The 12,881-nt window shown below is 43.8% G+C and overlaps 1 protein-coding gene across 1 annotated transcript in view; it reads right to left on the bottom strand.

The window, feature by feature from the left end:
- The window catches only part of LOC142314623 (vomeronasal type-2 receptor 26-like), a 120,281-nt gene that overhangs the window by 43,976 nt on the left and 63,424 nt on the right, over window positions 1-12,881 (bottom strand). The gene's annotated exons all lie outside the window — the stretch shown is intronic.

The raw sequence follows: 12,881 nt of genomic DNA, 5'->3' as shown, positions 1-12,881 counted from the left end.
CCAAAACATCTGGGAACCTCCGCCATGTATGACTGTAGGGACCGTGTTCTTTTCTTTGAATGCCTCTTTTTTTTCCTGTAAACTCTATGTTGATGGCTTTTCCCAAAAAGCTCTACTTTTGTCTCATCTGACCAGAGAACATTCTTCCAAAACGTTTTAGGCTTTCTCAGGTAAGTTTTGGCAAACTCCAGCCTGGCTTTTTTATGTCTCGGGGTAAGAAGTGGGGTCTTCCTTTGTATCTTACCATACAGTCACTTTTCATTCAAATGCCAACGGATAGTACGGGTTGACACTGTTGTATCCTCGGACTGCAGGGCAGCTTGAAGTTGTTTGGATGTTAGTCGAGGTTCTTCATCCACCATCCGCACAATCTTGCGTTGAAATCTCTCATCAATTTTTCTTTTCCTTCCACATCTAGGGAGGTTAGCCACAATGCCATGGGCTTTACACTTCTTGATGACACTGCACACCGTAGACACAGGAGCTTTCAGGTCTTTGGAGATGGACTTGTAGCCTTGAGATTGCTCATGCTTCCTCACAATTTGGATTCTCAAGTCCTCAGACAGTTCTTTGGACTTCTTTCTTTTCTCCATGCTCAATGTGGTGCACACAAGGACACAGGACAGAGGTTTAGGTAACTTTAATCCATGTCAACTGGCTGCAAGTGTGATTTAGTTATTGCCAACACCTGTTAGGTGCCACAGGTAAGTTACAGGGGCTGTTAATTACACAATTTAGAGAAGCATCACATGATTTTTCAAACAGTGCCAATACTTTTGTCCACCCCCTTTTTATGTTTGGTGTGGAATTATATCCAATTTGGCTTTATGACAATTTTTTTTTCTTTTGTTCATTGAAGACAAATTATATGAAGATAATAATACCAAAGAATTTGTGATTGCAATCATTTTCAGGAAGAAACTGAGTATTATCTGACAGAATTGCAGGGGTGCCAATACTTTCGGCCAGCACTGTATACAGTTAGGTCCAGAAATATTTGGACAGTGACACAAGTTTTGTTATTTTAGCTGTTTACAAAAACATGTTCAGAAATACAATTATATGGGCTGAAAGTGCACACTCCCAGCTGCAATATGAGAGTTTTCACAACCAAATCGGAGAAAGGGTTTATGAATCATAGCTCTGTAATGCATAGCCTCCTCTTTTTCAAGGGACCAAAAGTAATTGGACAAGGGACTCTAAGGGCTGCAATTAACTCTGAAGGCGTCTCCCTCGTTAACCTGTAATCAATGAAGTAGTTAAAAGGTCTGGGGTTTATTACAGGTGTGTGGTTTTGCATTTGGAAGCTGTTGCTGTGACCAGACAACATGCGATCTAAGGAACTCTCAATTGAGGTGAAGCAGAACATCCTGAGGCTGAAAAAAAAGAAAAAATCCATCAGAGAGATAGCAGACATGCTTGGAGTAGTAAAATCAACAGTCGGGTACATTCTGAGAAAAAAGGAATTGACTGGTGAGCTTGGGAACTCAAAAAGGCCTGGGCGTCCACGGATGACAACAGTGGTGGATGATCGCCGCATACTTTCTTTGGTGAAGAATAACCCATTCACAACATCAACTGAAGTCCAGAACACTCTCAGTGAAGTAGGTGTATCTGTCTCTAAGTCAACAGTAAAGAGAAGACTCCATGAAAGTAAATACAAAGGGTTCACATCTAGATGCAAACCATTCATCAATTCCAAAAATAGACAGGCCAGAGTTAAATTTGCTGAAAAACACCTCATGAAGCCAGCTCAGTTCTGGAAAAGTATTCTATGGACAGATGAGATCAAGATCAACCTGTACCAGAATGATGGGAAGAAAAACGTTTGGAGAAGAAAGGGAACGGCACATGATCCAAGGCACACCACATCCTCTGTAAAACATGGTGGAGGCAACGTGATGGCATGGGCATGCATGGCTTTCAATGGCACTGGGTCACTTGTGTTTATTGATGACATAACAGCAGACAAGAGTAACCGGATGAATTCTGAAGTGTACCGGGATATACTTTCAGCCCAGATTCAGCCAAATGCCGCAAAGTTGATCGGACGGCGCCTCATAGTACAGATGGACAATGACCCCAAGCATACAGCCAAAGCTACCCAGGAGTTCATGAGTGCAAAAAAGTGGAACATTCTACAATGGCCAAGTCAATCACCAGATCTTAACCCAATTGAGCATGCATTTCACTTGCTCAAATGCAGACTTAAGATGGAAAGACCCACAAACAAGCAAGACCTGAAGGCTGCGGCTGTAAAGGCCTGTCAAAGCATTAAGAAGGAGGAAACCCAGCGTTTGGTGATGTCCATGGGTTCCAGACTTAAGGCAGTGATTGCCTCCAAAGGACTCGCAACAAAATATTGAAAATAAAAATTTTTTTTTTGGGGTTGGTTTATTTGTCCAATTACTTTTGACTAGAGTTGAGCGCGGTTCGCGGTTCGTGGTTCTCCAGTTCTAGGCTCGAGTGATTTTTGGGCTGTTCGAGATCGAACTAGAACTCGAGCTTTTTGCTAAAAGCTCGATAGTTCTAGATACGTTCGAGAACGGTTCTAGCAGCAAAAAGCAGGGCTTTTTACAGCTACAGTGTGCAGGAGCCATCGCTGGCAGCCTGCCACAAGCTGGTAACCAAGATAAACATCGGGTATCCAAGCAAAGCGCTTTGGTTAGTAACCCGATGTTTATCTTAGTTACGTGCAGGAAGCCCACACTTTCCCGCTCAGCTCGCTCCGCCCCCTCCTGCCCGCGGCATGTACACATACATACACACACACACTCACACATACACACACACACACACACACACATCCCCCCCGCTCGGCTTACCTGCGGTGATGAAGTCCCGCCATCCCGACCTCAGCGCTGTCACTGTCCTCCATGGCCGCCGCTTGTCACATCACCTCTCGCTTCCGACCCGAGACTGACTAGCGGTGACGTCACGGACCTCTCGCGATACTTGCTGTGAAGGCGCCGGTCATTGACCTCAGTGACAGGGGCTGTCAGTGTGCTGGAGATCAGCGCAGGTAATGTACCTCGCTGACAGCAGCACTTGTCACCCCCCTGCAGTGACCTGGGCTGACCCATTGATGTTAGCTCAGGTCACTGCATTGCTCTCCCAGCCAATGGGGAACATTCTGCTCTTCATTGACTGGGACAGTGTGGATCGTCATGGCAACCCCTTGGATTCAACCAGACCTGGATTTGTTTTTCAATCTAATAAATTGGTTAAAGAGGGAATGTTTTGGGGAGTGTTTTTTCAAATAAAAATGTGTTTGTCGTCTATTTTTTTTTATTACTGACTGGGTTGGTGATGTCGGGTATCTGATAGACGCCTGACCTCACCAACCCCAGGGCTTAATGCCAGGTGACATTACACATCTGGTATTAACCCCATATATTACCCCGTTTGCCACCGCACCAGGGCGCGGGATGAGCTGGGGCGAAGCACCAGGATTGGCGCATCTAATGGATGCGCCACTTCTGGGGCGGCTGCGGCCTGCTATTTTTAGGCTGGGGAGATTCCAATAACCATGGACCTCCCTAGTCTGAGAATATCAGGCCCCAGCTGTCTGCTTTACCTTGGCTGGTGATCCAATTTTGGGGGACCCCTACGTGTTTTTTTTTTAATTATTTATTTAATTTAAAATAACAGCGTGGGGTACCCTCAGTTTTGGATTACCAGCCAAGGTGAGGTTGCCAGCTGTGGTCTGCAGGCTGCAGCCGTCTGCTTTACCCTAGCTGGCTACAAAACTAGGGGGAACCCTACGTCATTTTTTTTTCATTTTTTTGGCTAAATACAAAGCTAAGCACCCCTTAGTGCCACATGAAAGGTACCAAAGGGTGTTCCACTTTTTCTCCATTTTTTTCTCCACTTTTTCTCCACTTTTTCTCCATTTTTTTCTCCACTTATTCTCCACTTTTTCTCCACTTTTTCTCCACTTTTTCTCCACTTTTTCTCCTCTTATGCTCCACTTTTTCTCCACTTTTTCTCCACTTTTTTCTCCACTTTTTCTTCTCTTATGCTCCACTTTTTCTCCACTTTTTCTCCACTTTTTCTCCTCTTATGCTCCACTTTTTCTCCACTTTTTCTCCTCTTATGCTCCACTTTTTCTCCACTTTTTCTCCACTTTTTCTCCACTTTTTCTCCACTTTTTCTCCTCTTTTTCTCCTCTTAATCTCCACTTTTTCTCCTCTTATGCTCCACTTTTTCTCCACGTTTTCTCCACTTTTTCTCCACTTTTTCTCCTCTTATGCTCCACTTTTTCTCCACTTTTTTCTCAACTTTTTCTCCTCTTATGCTCCACTTTTTCTCCACTTTTTCTCCACTTTTTCTCCACTTTTTCTCCTCTTATGCTCCACTTTTTCTCCACTTTTTCTCCTCTTATGCTCCACTTTTTCTCCACTTTTTCTCCACTTTTTTCTCCACTTTTTTCTCCACTTTTTTCTCCACTTTTTCTCCACTTTTTCCCCACTTTTTCTCCACTTTTTCTCCTCTTATGCTCCACTTTTTCTCCACTTTTTCTCCTCTTATGCTCCACTTTTTCTCCACTTTTTCTCCTCTTAATCTCCACTTTTTCTCCACTTTTTCTCCACTTTTTCTCCACTTTTTCTCCTCTTATGCTCCACTTTTTCTCCACTTTTTCTCCTCTTATGCTCCACTTTTTCTCCACTTTTTCTCCTCTTAATCTCCACTTTTTCTCCTCTTATGCTCCACTTTTTCTCCACTTTTTCTCCACTTTTTCTCCACTTTTTCTCCTCTTATGCTCCACTTTTTTCTCCACTTTTTCTCCTCTTATGCTCCACTTTTTCTCCACTTTTTCTCCACTTTTTCTCCTCTTATGCTCCACTTTTTCTCCACTTTTTCTCCTCTTATGCTCCACTTTTTCTCCACTTTTTCTCCACTTTTTTCTCCACTTTTTTCTCCACTTTTTCTCCACTTAATCTCCACTTTTTCTCCTCTTATGCTCCACTTTTTCTCCACTTTTTCTCCACTTTTTCTCCTCTTATGCTCCACTTTTTCTCCACTTATGCTCCACTTTTTCTCCACTTTTTTCTCCACTTTTTTCTCCACTTTTTCTCCACTTTTTCTCCTCTTATGCTCCACTTTTTCTCCACTTATGCTCCACTTTTTCTCCACTTTTTTCTCCACTTTTTTCTCCACTTTTTCTCCACTTTTTCTCCTCTTATGCTCCACTTTTTCTCCACTTATGCTCCACTTTTTCTCCACTTTTTTCTTCACTTTTTCTCCACTTTTTTCTCCACTTTTTCTCCTCTTATGCTCCACTTTTTCTCCACTTTTTTCTCCACTTTTTTCTCCACTTTTTCTCCACTTTTTCTCCTCTTAATCTCCACTTTTTCTCCTCTTATGCTCCACTTTTTCTCCACTTTTTCTCCTCTTAATCTCCACTTTTTCTCCTCTTATGCTCCACTTTTTCTCCACTTTTTCTCCACTTTTTCTCCACTTTTTCTCCACTTTTTTCTCCACTTTTTCTCCTCTTATGCTCCACTTTTTCTCCACTTTTTCTCCACTTTTTTCTCCACTTTTTCTCCTCTTATGCTCCACTTTTTCTCCACTTTTTCTCCACTTTTTTCTCCACTTTTTTCTCCACTTTTTCTCCTCTTATGCTCTACTTTTTCTCCTCTTTTTCTCCACTTTTTCTCCACTTTTTCTCCACTTTTTTCTCCACTTTTTCTCCTCTTATGCTCCATTTTTTCTCCACTTTTTCTCCACTTTTTTTCCACTTTTTTCTCCACTTTTTCTCCACTTTTTCTCCTGTTATGCTCCACTTTTTCTCCACTTTTTCTCCACTTTTTCTCCACTTTTTTCTCCACTTTTTTCTCCACTTTTTCTCCACTTTTTCTCCACTTTTTCTCTACTTTTTCTCCACTTTTTCTCCTCTTATGCTCCACTTTTTCTCCACTTTTTCTCCACTTTTTCTCCACTTTTTTCTCCACTTTTTCTCCACTTTTTCTCCACTTTTTCTCCACTTTTTTCTCCACTTTTTCTCCTCTTATGCTCCACTTTTTCTCCACTTTTTCTCCACTTTTTCTCCACTTTTTCTCCACTTTTTCTCCACTTTTTTCTCCACTTTTTCTCCTCTTATGCTCCACTTTTTCTCCACTTTTTCTCCACTTTTTCTCCACTTTTTCTCCACTTTTTCTCCGTTCTTTTTCTATGGTCAGTCTACCCATTAGCTCTGCCATGCATACTGTAGCTCTACACCTACTGCACATGTTACTTTATGATTGACATCTCTTTCGTACCAGAGCTGTCTAAGCCTACTCTGACCCCATATTTGTCATTACTATATTGTCCTTGTACTGTATTATGACATTTGTATCATGTGTTTCATTTCTTGCTGTGTTGCAATTTTTTTGCTGCATCCCAATTGTACCTCTACATTGTTCGAGTTTATGTTATTGTTCTCTCACTCTTATGTGATACTGATTATTGTCATTTTTCATGATTACATGCAGATAAGTCCAATCTGACGAAGGCTCAGGCCGAAACGTCATTTGTAACTTGTTTTGGACAAAAACATATATGCTTATGAAAAAAAAAATTTCTTAATACGGACCAATAAAGAGTGATTTTGCATTACTATCCATTGTGAATTACTGACTTAGTCTGGGAGATATAGAGTGCCGAGGTTACTCACTAATTTTATCTATTATTACCTCTGAGCACCTATATACCAGTGAGCAGAGCTTCCTCTACAGTAGTTCTCCTGATTAGGCATGCCCTTACCTCATGAGCAGGGCATTGCAGCTTTGGTAGCAACCATTACGACATGGACTCTGCTGCTGTGGACCCGGGGAGAGTGAGTGCAGATTCATTGCACCCACACTCCTCACATGAAGGGTCCGCACTCCTAGAAAATGGGGGATACGTTCCCTGAGTGTCTCCCCCCCATATTCTAGACGGTTCAGAGTCGTCGTGGGACCCCTTTATTTTTTTTCTTACAATAAATTGGTGAAAGAGGAAATGTTTTGGGGACTGTTTTTTCAAATAAATTTCTTTTGTCGATTTTTTGTTTTTGTTAGTACTGACAGTTCATGATGTTGGGTATCTAATAGACGCCATGACATCACAAACTGCTGGTCTTGATCTCAGGTGACTTTATAGCTAGTATCAACCCGATTTATTACCCCGTTTGCCACTGCACCAGGGCACGGGATGAGCTGGGGTGAAGCGCCAGGATTGGCGCATCTAGTGGATGCGCGACGTCTGGGGTGCCTGCGGCCTGCTATTTTTAGGCTGTGAAGGCCCAATAACTATGGACCTTCCCACCCTGAGAATACCAGACCACAGCTGTCCGCTTTACCTTGGCTGGTGATCCAATTTGGGGGGGACCCTACTTTTATTGTGTAATTATTAATATTTATAAAATAATTATAAAAAAGAGCCTGAGGGGACCTCCACATTGGATCCCCAACCACGGTAAAGCTGCCAGCTGTGGTTTTCAGGCTACAGCCGTCTGCTTTACCCTAGCTGGCTATCAAAAATGGGGGGACCCAACGTCATTTTTTTTTTTAACTATTTTTTAAATAGAAAAAATTAATGGGCTTCCCTGCATTTTGATTGCCAACCAAGGTAACGGCAGGCAGATGGGGGTGGCAACCCATAGCTGTCTGCTTTATCTGCGCTGAGAATCAAAAATACCGCGGAGCGCTACGTCATTTTTTTAAAGATTTATTTTTACAGCACTGTGATGTCCAGCAATCAAAATACAGGGAAGCCCATTTTATTTTTAGTTATTTAAATAAATAATTAAAAAAAATATATATGGGCTCCCGCTGCATTTTTTGTATTGCTAGCTAAGGGTAATCCAAGCAGCTACTGGCTCTTAACCCCCACTGCTTGGTGTTACCTTCACTGGCAATGGAAAATCCAGGGAAGCATTTTTTATTTTTTTTGCCAAAAAACTACAAAAAAGGACGTGAGCTTCGCCATATTTTTGTATGCTAGCCAGGTATAGCAGGCAGGTGCTGGAAGAGTTGGATACAGCGCCAGAAGATGGAGCTTCTATGAAAATGCCATTTTCTGAGGTGGCTGCAGACTGCAATTCGCAGCAGTGGGGCCCAGAAAGCTCAGGCCAACAGGTGGTGCGGATTCCAATCCCCAGCTGCCTAGTTGTACCTGGCTGGACACAAAAATGGGGCAAAGCCTACGTCATTTGTTTTCTAATTATTTCATGAAATTCATGAAATAATAAAAAAAGGGCTTCCCTTTATTTTTGGTTCCCAGCCGGGTAAAAATAGGCAACTGGGGGTTGGGGGCAGCCGTACCTGCCTGCTGTACCTGGCTAGCATACAAAAATATGGCGAAGCCCACATAATATTTTCAGGGGGCAAAAAACTTCTGCATACAGTCCTGGATGGAGTATGCTGAGCCTTGTAGTTCTGCAGCTGCTGTCTGTCTGTATGGAGAAGAGCAGACAGCAGCTGCAGAACTACAAGGCTCAGCATACTCCATCCAGGACTGTATGCAGAAGTTTTTTGCCCCCTGAAAAAATTATGTGGGCTTCGCCATATTTTTGTATGCTAGCCAGGTACAGCTGGCAGCCACGGGCTGCCTCCAACCCCCAGTTGCCTATTTGTACCCGGCTGGGAACCAAAAATATAGGGAAGCCCGTTTTTTTTAATTATTTCACTTATTTCATGAAATAATTAAAAAACAAATGACGTGGGCTTCGCCCTATTTTTGTGTCCAGCCGGGTACAACTAGGCAGCTGGGGATTGGAATCCGCAGCACAGGTTAGCCCGAGGTTTGTGGGCGCCTCTGCTGCGGATTTCAGTCCGCAGCCGTCCCAGAAAATGGCGCTCTCATAGAAGCGCCATCATCTGGCGCTGTATCCAACTCTTCCAACAGCCCTGGAGCCGGGTGGCTTGTTGGGTAATCATGAGTTAATACTGGCTTTGTTTTACCAGCCAGTATTAAGCCAGAGATTCTTAATGTCAGGCACGTTTGACCCGGCCATTAAGAATCTCCAATAAAGAGTTAAAAAAAAGACACCACACAGAGAAAAAATACTTTAATAGAAATAAATACACAGACACATTAGAGACTCCATCTTTATTACCCCCTGTCACCCCTCCACGATCCTGCTCTTCTGTCTTCTTTCTTTCTAGTGTAGTAGTAGTGACGATTGTAGTGAGGATGAGGTTCACCAGCTCATCACTTGGGGCTGGGGAACCTCATCCTCACTACAATGCTCACTACAATCGGGAAGCAGCGTACAGCCTTCACTTTGTGAGTGATCAGTGCTGGCTGCTAGCGGTAATACTGACAGACGCGTTACCATAGCAACGGTGCTCTCGGAGCCGCGGTTAGCGGTGACGTCACCGCTAACTGCGTTGCTATGGCAACGGTGATCTCCGTTAATGACCGGCTGTGTCAGCCGGTCCCTAACGGAACGGGGAGTCGACCGTGTGCTAGAGCATGTCGCCGGTACACGGCGATACACATATGTGCACCGTGTACCGGAGAGATGCACTCGCAGGTCCTACATGACGTGTCATAGTCATGTGACCAGTCTGTAGCCAATGAGATAATAGCCACGTGACTGGTCACATGGCTATTTTGACGTCACGGTAGGTCCTGCTTCTCTGCTGGCAGTGCAGGTCACCGGGAGGATTCAGCGATCATCGGATGGAATAGCGGCAGGAGACAGAGTGCAGAAGGGATCGCGAGGACCGGTAAGTGTTATGGCAATGTTTATTAACTGTTTGTGTACATTTATAATGCATTTTTATGTGTTTGTGATTGCCTCCCATTATAGCCTATACGTTCGAGTTCGGTTCGTCGAACGTTCGACGAACCGAACTCGAACGGGACCCCCGTTCGTCGAGCCGACCTCGAGCCGAACCGGGACCGGTTCGCTCATCTCTACTTTTGACCTCCTAAAATGTGGAGTGTTTGTAAAGAAATGTGTACAATTCCTACAATTTCTAGCAGATATTTTTGTTCAAACCTTCAAATTAAATGTTACAATCTGCACTTGAATTCTGTTGTAGAGGTTTCATTTCAAATCCAATGTGGTGGCATGCAGAGCCCAACTCGCGAAAATTGTGTCACTGTCCAAATATTTCTGGACCTAACTGTATATAAGACGTGATGGCGCTGTGCTCGTCACTTTGATCCACAGTCAGCTAGTTTAGGGAGAGGTGCTGCTGAGCTAAGGACAGATTTAGTGTGTGTCTTAGGTAGTGTAGGTACAGTAGCCGGGAATCAGGTGATCAGAGATCACATGTTACTACAGTAATTTGCTTGTTAGGTTACTATGGCAATATTGACAGCAGTGACGTCATGGCATACCAACCCGCAGTCTCTGCTCACTCATTGAGTGTTTAGACAGCACAGCGAGCAGAAGCGTTCTTCCTCCCCCCATGCTTTCTGATATAGTAGAGCTGCATCAGTTGAAGACAGAAGACAGAAGACCAGGATCGTGGAGGGGTGAGAGGGCGTAATAAAGATGGAGTCCCTAAGGTATCTGTTTATTTATTTCTAATAAAGTATTTTTTCTCTGTGTGATGTCTTTTCTTTAACCTCTTATTGGAGATTCTTAATGGCTGGGTCAAACTTGGCCTGACATTAAAAATCTTGGGCTTAATACCAGCTGGTAAAACAAAGCTGGTATAAACCCCTTATTACCCAGCGTTCTACCCGGCACCAGGGCCATTGGAGGAGTTGGATATAGCACCAAAAGATGGCACTTCTATGAAAGTGCCATTTTCTGGGGTGGCTTCAAACTGCAATTCACAGAGAGTGGACCCAAAAAGATTGGGCCACACTGTGCTGCGGATTTCAGTACCCAGCTGCCTAGTTGTATCTGACTGGGCACAAAAATTGGCCAAAGCCCATGTCGTTTTTGTTTTTAAATTATTTAATGATAATAATTCATAAAATAATTAAAAAAGGCTTCCCTTTAGTTTTGGTTCCCAGGCAGGTACAAATAGGCAGCTGGGGATTGGGGGTACAGCTGTCTGCTGTACCTGGCTAGCATACAAAAATATGGTGAAGCCCATGTCATTTTTTTTTTTAGTTTTTGGCAATTTTTTTTTTAAAAAAGGGCTTCCCTGGATTTTCCATTGCCAGTGAATGTAACACCAAGCAGTGGGGGTTATCAGCCAGTAGCTGCTTGGGTTACCCTTAGCTAGCAATAGAAAATGCAATGGGAGCTCACACTTTTTTTTACCCTCAACCCTGGGGTTAGGGTTATGTGTTTGGTTTTATTTTTAAATTATTTAAAAAAAAAAATGGACTCGGGCTTCGCCATTTTTTGTATGCCAGCCAGGTACAGCAGGCAGGTACGGGCTGCCCCCAACCCCCGGCTTCCTATTTTTACCCAGCTGGGAACCAAAAATTTGCTGAAGCACTTTTTTTCATTATTTCATAAATTTCATGAAATAATTTAAAAAAACAAAATGATGTGGGCTTCGCCCAATTTCTGTGTCCAGCCAGGTACAACTAGGCAGCAGGGGACTGGAATCCGCAGTACAGGTTGGCCAAGTCATGCCCACTATCCTGAAAGGAGCCCATACATTCTAAGCTCAACCCACAGATGAAGAGAGGAGCCGAAGCATCAACATCCCGCTGAGCTGTATGTCGTTCCCCCACCCCAGTGCTGTATACCCCCAGTACTATCTGTCCACCCCATCCCAGTGCTGTATACTCCCAGAAATGTTTGTCCCCACCACCTCAGTGCTGTATATCCCCAGAACTGTATGTCTCCCGACCCCAGTGCTGTATACCCCCAGAACTGTCTGTCTCTACCCCAGTGCTGTATACCCCCGGAACTGTCTGTCTCCACCCCAGTGATGTATGCCCCCAGAACTGTCTGTCCTTTCACCCAAGAGCTGTATACCCCCAGAACTTTCTGTCTCCACCCCAGTGCTGTACACCCACAGAAATGTCTGTCCCCCCACCCTAGTGCTATATACCGCCAGAACTGTCTGTCCCTTAACCCCAGTGCTGTATACCCCCCAGAACTCTTGGTCCACCAACCCCAGTACTGTATACCCACCAGAAGTGTCTGTATCCCCACTCCAGTGCAGTATACTCCCAGTGCTGTATGTCCCCACACTTCAGTGTGGTATACCACCCCAGAGCTGTATACCCCAAGAGCTTTATGTCACCCCACCCCAGTGCTGTTTACCATTTCAGAACTGTATGGCCCCTTCTAGAGCTATATGTGCCCCCATTGCAGTATGTCTCCAGCCTCTCCAGTGATGTGTATAGCAGTGTCAGACATGGCCATCAATAAGCGCAGCACAGCCACATGCCCAGGAGGAACTGGATGGGAGACAAGCGGGGAAGGGGAGTGAGGCTTCTGCTGGCTTCCCCATATTAATACCGCTAATGTGTCTGTGCGTGCATGTATGACGTGTATATATGTATGTCAGTGTGTATGACTGTGTATAGATTTGTCTATTTAGATGTATTCTTGTGAATTTGTCGTTAAATATTTCTATGTGTGTATGGGGCCGACTAAGACTCTTTCGCCTGGGGCACACAAAAACCTGGAGCAAGCCCTGGTTGTACTGGAAGATGTAGGTTCATGCAATACAAATGTGTATTTCTCTCACCTGACACTACAATTGATGTACCATGTACTGCTTGTGGTACTGATTATGTATTTCTTTACCGATGAGGGTTTTGATGCTGTGCTTCTAAACTGATCGGGTTATATGGATGTATTTCTGTGCTGTTCATGGTTCCAATGATACATTTCTGTACTGCTGGTGGTTGTGATGCTGTGTTTCTGTACTGTTGGGTGTTATAATTATGTATTTCTGTAGCTATGCTGGTTCTGGTGCTGTTATTAGTTCCGATCCTGTACACAAGTAACAATTCATAATTGTTAGAATTGGTATACACGG

This window comes from Anomaloglossus baeobatrachus, chromosome 1 (genome assembly GCF_048569485.1).
Source record: "Anomaloglossus baeobatrachus isolate aAnoBae1 chromosome 1, aAnoBae1.hap1, whole genome shotgun sequence".
Lineage (NCBI taxonomy): Eukaryota > Metazoa > Chordata > Amphibia > Anura > Aromobatidae > Anomaloglossus > Anomaloglossus baeobatrachus.
Note: the sequence above shows the minus strand (reverse complement) of the source record. Positions and strands in the feature narration are given on the sequence as shown.